The sequence below is a fragment of the Agelaius tricolor genome, unplaced genomic scaffold, assembly GCF_023055355.1.
Source record: "Agelaius tricolor isolate 1412-34295 unplaced genomic scaffold, bAgeTri1.0.p SCAF_45, whole genome shotgun sequence".
Classification (NCBI taxonomy): domain Eukaryota; kingdom Metazoa; phylum Chordata; class Aves; order Passeriformes; family Icteridae; genus Agelaius; species Agelaius tricolor.
In genome coordinates this window covers 1,290,195-1,297,390 of record NW_027269305.1, presented here as the reverse complement: position 1 = coordinate 1,297,390, position 7,196 = coordinate 1,290,195, and positions in this window count along the sequence as shown.

Here is a 7,196-nt window from a genome sequence, read left to right as displayed (position 1 = left end):
TGCATTCAGTGCCCAGGGATATAGAGGATGACCAAACAGTTCTCCTTTCCTTAAGAAATAAGGCAAACACAGTAGAGTTGCTTTCTTCTTCAACTACTTAGAAAGCATTTTAATATTTTATGCAGTGACAAGGAATTGTAAGATAGTCTTTAAGGCATTAAGTTTATTAGTTTCTTCTCTCTATCGTTGCCGATTAGTTTTGTTTGTATTTGTTGATTTTTAAGTTTATTTATAAACAAGCATTTAGGAAGCAGTCAGTGTCTAGACACCTTTGGTTGCTGTTCGGGTTTGTATCTTAACATAGATTCATCCCACACAGATCCAAAAAAAAATTTGGACTCTTTTGCTCTCCTCTAGCTTGGACTACTTCCTAGAATTTTCACAAGGCTTACTTGAATCAGTAAGTCTCTTAAGACTGCTCTATCACATATGTTCCACATTATGGGGCACACATTTGCAAAAGATTGTCCACTTTTGTTCTTTTTTGGGATTTTATGTCTCAGACTTCCTGATTTTCCATATTTCTTTGAGTGTCACTTTTTAAGTGACTTTTTTACAGTCTATGTGAACAACAGTAGTACAATTTAATCTTCTCTACATGATTTTGTGAATGCAAAACTAGTCTATCTATTCTCTAAGTCTCTATAAGATTATTAGTTTATGTTGCAATTGATGTATTAGTAAGTTAAGCATGAAATCTGCTCATGTGTTTATTTGCAACTTCTTTCTCCTGCCTTCATGACTATTATGTGTTTAGTTTTACTTTCAAGTTTTAATGCAAATTGCTTTATCAGGAACTAGCAGAAAATATTTTGTTTAGTGCTTAGGCTGAAAGTACTGCTGCTTTCTTATATATGACATCCTCAGTATTAGCATAAATTTGAATTTAAATGCAAAAAAAAAAAAAAAGAAAGTTAAGATTCAGATCCGTTTCACTCAACTTTGCTAAATTAATAGTAGATAACTAATTCAAGATTTAAACCAATCTAATTAGTAATTTGTGGATGTCTTGAACTAATATTTAGGAAATATCTTTCAGTCCTATATCCTGTGTCATTTATTCGTTTTCTTGCTTATGATTGTCTTTCCAAAAAGGTTTGCATGCCTTTACTGGATCTAATATCTGCACCTACAGTTACTGGCACAGATAAGATTTAATTCCTCAGCATCCCATTAGTATCCCTTCTAGAGAACCAATTGCCTACTCTGCAGGAGACTACCAATAGTAGAAAATTATCATATCATCTCTTAGGAAGGTGCAGAAGTTTGAAACATACAATATGCTGAAAGAAACAAATGTGCTTGCAGCCCAGAAAGTCAACCTTGTCTTGGGCTACATAAAAAAGAAGAGTGGCCAGAAGATCAAGTGAAGTAATTTCTGTTGCTCTTGTCTGCTCTGCTGAGTCTCCACCTGGAGTATTGCCTCCATCTCTGGGGTCCCCAGTGCTAGAAAGTTCTGGGCTTGTTATAGTGAGTCCCAAGGAGGGCCATGAAAATGATCAGAATGCTCATCAGAATGCTAATGATCAGAAGGCTATGTAAAAAGGATGAGAGTTGGGGTTAAACGTGGAGAAGAGAAGGCTCTGGAAGACCTTGTTTTTGCCTTTCAATGTATGAAAAGGGGTTTATAAGAAAGATGGAGAGAGATACTTTTCCAGGCCCTATAGCGAGAGAAAGAGGATTATTGGTTTTAGACTTAAAGATGATGGGTTAAAATTAGGTGTAAGGAAGAAATTCTTTATGGTTAGGGTGGTGAGGCACAGGGACAGGCTGTCCAGAGAAGCTATGGATGCCTCATCTCTGGCAGTGTTTCAGATAAGGTTGGATGAGGTTTTGGGCAACTTGATCGAGTGAAAGATGTCTCTGCACATGGCAGAAGGGGCATAAGGATTCAACCTTTGAAGGTCTCTCCCAGCTGTAGCTTTTCTAGGATGAATCTGAAATTGTGGTTTGTCCCAGTTTTCTTATCTGTAAAAAATTAAATATTTTTGATACTGTTATGACGGTGATCTCATCCTTGTATGTTATAACTAGTATGGTTGCCTAGGTTACTGGCCTTAAAAAATTTTGCTCTCCAGAAGGTTTCCCAGTGTTCCCCCTCAACTTCATACAAAATTGAGTCACTTTTCAAGTAACTCCCCCTTACCCACTCATGATATTCAGCTTTTCCTTGTGATGCTAACAACTACCTCTGGGTGTTTTTTAGAATCCCAGAATCCTTTAGGTAGGAAAAGACCTTTAAGATCGTGTCCAACCACAAGCCTAAAACTGCCAAGTTCCACTATGCCACATGACCATCCACCAATTTATGTTCAGTATTTCCTCACATCTTGCTTCACAGAGCAATCTAAGGCCAGGGATGAGTCAGCAGTCTAGTCATATTTTCCCAAATATCCTTGTGACTTACTGTTGCTATGGCAGAAGCCTGAAAAAAACCTGTGTCATAGTCACCTCTGAGTGCTTGTAAGGCTGGGATTGTGTGGATACTTGTAGTATCAGTGTTTGTTCTTTGGTCTAGCCACAAATCTTAACCTTCATGGCCATTTGTTTTGGGTTTCAGTTTTTGACTGCAAAAGTAACCTCTAACTTAACTTTCCTGTGTTATGTGAAGGAAAAAAAAGTTAGATTATTTCCATTCCACTTTTCCTGTGCGTGAAAATGGATGATGTTTCTCAAAGCTCTGAAGTATCAGCTTGACATGATCAGTGCTGTATTCGAGGCTTACACAAATGCTGCACAGATCTGTATTACTTTATTTGCTTGACTCAGAAAGACAGCCTTTGACTCATCAAACACAAAGACTGAGCTTATTCTCTGTGTTTGCTAAAGCATTTTTCATGCTCCTTAGATTCATGGTGCTTTCTATTAACTTCTATCTGCTCAGATATGGCCAAAATAGTTGATGTCACAGTTATAAGTCTGCCAAAGTTACAGTCCCTATGAAGCATTATGTTTATAGAAAGATATCTGAATGCATTAAAGCAGTAATAAATTAATAAAATGCTGTTAAGAGTTGTGACAGATAAACTAGAGTTTTAAAGAAGAAAAATAGATTTTTAAAAAATACCACCCTACCCCATAACTTGTCCCAAGTAAAAAAAACCCAAAAGAAACCCACCCAAAATCAATAAAACCCTTCAAAACCACAGTTTCACTCTAACCAATTAAAATAAAAAAGTAAGGTTAGAAACTTACTAATAGTGGCTTGAAATCTTATATTTGTCTTTTTCATGTGCTTTTTTCTTTATTGTTTTCATTGTCATATTTTTCTTAGGATTGCAAAAATTTTGTACCATTTTCAGTTTTCATTAAAATACAGATTGCTTTGAGAATAGCTTAATTTTGTACAATTTTTTCATTTAATTTTTTTTTTTTTCACTGAAATGGATTTTTTCTGAGACACTTTTTAAGATACTTCAGTATTTTGAGGGGAATTCTAACATGATAGATTAGGTTTCAAAAATATGGAATCTTATTCTAACAACAAAGAACATGACCAGAACAAGTACTGGTAGCTGAATACAGTCACTAGCAACACAGTGTTAAGAGAATCATGAGAACAGAAAGATGCATACCTGCATACATATGTGGTAGATATTTAATGATACTGGGAAATTTCCTAAAATTATTTTCTTACTATTATATTTTGAAGATAGTTTGAATATGTACTTAGATTTCTACAGGGTTTATGGTGGTTTTTTGGGTTCCATTTTTTTTTTTAAATATAAAAATAAGTCCTGGTTCTGCAATCATGTACAATAGCAGGTGATCTTGTAAACATCCACAGGATTAGCCACGTGAATAAAAGATGTTGGTTTGGATCTGGTAAAAAATATCAATGTAAGAAGAGGTTCCAGTGAGATTTCCATACAGGTGATTTGTTCATAGAAGCAGTATTGTACCTTTAAGTGTCTTTATATATGTTTTATATGTATGATTGTCATGCTACTGGACAGTATGAATTATGAGAGGAATGTTATTTTGGAGAAGAAAACTCTTGTTATCTTTATAGCTCTGTATTGTAGTGATAACTGCAGTTCGTATTGAGAATTTAAAAATTGACAGGTTTCATATTTCTAATAATGAGAGCTGTATAACACAATGAAAATTCTACTTCTTCAATGATTTATTTGCATTATTATTTACTGTGATACACTCCATACCCCTTACAAATTACATTTGATACTGAAAACTTTGCATATATTTCTGTGCTAGATTGCAAACTTCATTTTGAATCCTTGTTTCAGTTTATTCTGTACCTGAATATTGGACTAAAATAAACAAATAGAAAATAGATGAGAGCAGTCTTACAGTAGAAGAGTAGGAAATGAATAAAGAAAGGATTATGGGCTCTCACCTAACAATTTTGTTTGACTAAACAAAAAAATAAATTCGGGCTGGAGCATAATCACAATTCTACATTATTGCACTGCTTCAAACATAGCTTAAACATACAAACAAAATGCAGGATTAAAGTAGTAGAAATTAAAATTTACTATTTAGTTGTGGGATTTGTTTAATTCCTCTGTCTTTTATTGGAGGTGTGAGTGGTGGAGGCTTATGATTTTTATGAAGACACATGGAATGATATTAGTTGAGCTGAAAGGTCTTGGTATCATGGGTGAGTACCCAGTATGCTTGACAAACATCTCACTGAGCATCACTTGCTCTTTAGATTTGTTACTGCTTCCTTACTTCAGTTTCTCTCACAGGCTTCTGTCCCACCAGTTGTTTATTTTTCTTCTCAAATAGAGGTTTTCCTTTGTTCTGTCTCTTACCATTTTTCTTTCTACTTCCTTAAGCTCTACTGTTAATAATGTGTCATTTTGCTCTTAAGTTCTCATTTCCTCTAGATCTCTTTTGCTCAAACTCCTTAAAGTCCATCTTTCTACTTACTCAGCTCCAGCCATGGTGAAAAATTAGAAAGAGGCAGTTACTTTGACTCTGTTCCTTTTTTGTTTAGTGAACCTGACAAAGATTTTGCTATTTGAAGACTAATTCCATTCCTGTGGCCAGGGCTAACAGATGCTGGCAGTAGTTCCAATTAAGAGGAAGAGTCTGTGAATTTTGAGAGGGGAAGATTTTACTAAGAGACTTTAAAAAATCTGTAAGCATCAAAAATAAATAAATACTGCCACAAAACTTGTTAATCTTTTCTGATTTTTTTTTCTATCCTCAACTCAAATATGGTTTGTTAGTCCAAAACTAGACTGTTAGCCAGCAAATCTATTGAGGCATTTTATATGATAGATAAAATTTTCAGGCTCTGTAAGCAATGAAGTCTCAATGAAAAACTGAATCAAAATGCTTCATCGTAATAATATTTTTATATTAAAAATACTTAATGGAACTATTAATTTTTGATAAATAGCTAGTAGATTGTAATAAGTAAAAAGATGAAATGTTTTTGTCCTGCATTTTTTCTTTTTAAAAAGATTTTGGCTTGCACCTAGGTTACATATAATCTGAAACATAGCATTGTTACTTTAATTTATCTTTAAATATTTAAAAATTTTGATTACATAAATATTTTTAGGGGCATTTTTGTTGGGTCTTTTAAATTTTTCTTTTTGGGACAAGGAGAAAAATTAAATTATTTTAGACATTGCAGATTTCAAGCCACTGAACAAATTAAAAAGAAAAATACAGACTTGGTCTAATACAGAAGTAAATTTCATCCATCAGCTCCTTTTTTAAATTCTATTTCAATATAGACATTTTAAAAAAGCTTAGCAAAATTTTTACACAGTCTTAAACTATCATCTATTTCTTTCACTTCATTTGCCTCCATATACAGAGACTTAGCTGAAATGTTACCACAAACTGTCTATTTGTCCCCTCCTTCCAGTTCAGTAGTCAACAAATTACAAAGAAAAAACAACATCTTCATATTTGAATTATTAATAAACAGTATATATACACTAATTATTACAGTTTATGTTTTTCAGAGAGTTAGTCTTTGGCACATGTGTATTGGAAAAATTGTTTCAGATTTTATGTCCTTTGCACACCATATCAATAGTATTAAAAGTGTTTATTATCCTGAGTAGAGAGTCATGGCTTGTTAGACCTTTTAATCTTCTAGTGTAAGTAATGTTACATACAAAAAGTAGATAATACTATATTGTGAAATCTAACATCTGATACTTACTTCAGAAGACACTTACTACCAAAATATTTTTTGATAATTCAGTCACATCTCTTCTAGCCACAAGAAAAAAACCCAGTATTTTTAAAATCAAGCCATTTATATTATCTGTCTGCATATTCTCCCTTCAGAGTGTTGCTAGAAATTAGTTTACTGTGTCTAGCCTCTAGAGACAGCCAGCAGGCAGTTTTGCTTTAACTATTTTTAATGTGTGTAAATACACCCCTCAGTTACTCATTGGATCATGTGGAATTTTTATTGCCCCTAGGAAGATACTGCACAGCAAAAAGCTGAGCACTGGATTTGTCTGGGAGTGGAAGCTTTCCTCCCACAGGCATCAGCCTGTGCACTTGGTGCAGTTAACCCACATTTTGTGACTGAAAAGCAGCACTGCTTGTTTGAGATTGCAACATCACCATGAAGCCACACCATATCACAGCATTCAGCCCCCACCCTTGAGACTAAATGGGTGTTCAGACCATCAGTGACTGTCATGATATATAATTTTTGAAAGATTGTACTTTAAAATGGTTAGTCTCTGGGCTGTTGTGAAGTTCATGATATAATTTTACATTATTAGTTGTCCTTGAATAGCTGCTGATAGAAATGAGATGTGAAATAGGGTCCTTTTCACTGGTGATTATTTCAATTCCCCGATGATTTGTACTGGGATGCTCTGTAAGCTGTGGTACACAAAGCAAGCTATTGAAATTCTGGTTACTAAATCCTTCCTTTCCTCTTGACATTGTGCACCAGGATTGCATATTGTCGAAGAGAAAGTATTACTGAAAGTTTATCAGGTTAGGTGAAGGGATTTTTTCCTAAACTGAGCAGTTTTACAGACTTTTCTCATGCATGAATAAAGATATGGAAGTTTTAGATCAAAGACCAAACAAAAGCATCTTGTGACTGAGTTATTTTTTTCTTTACTGAAATGAAGGCTTTGACAAAATAATGTTATTTCTTTCCTTTTCTCCCAACTTGTCAGAGGCTGTCCAACTATTTCCTTAATAGTTTCAAGAAATTCTTTCCATTCCTATTTCATGTT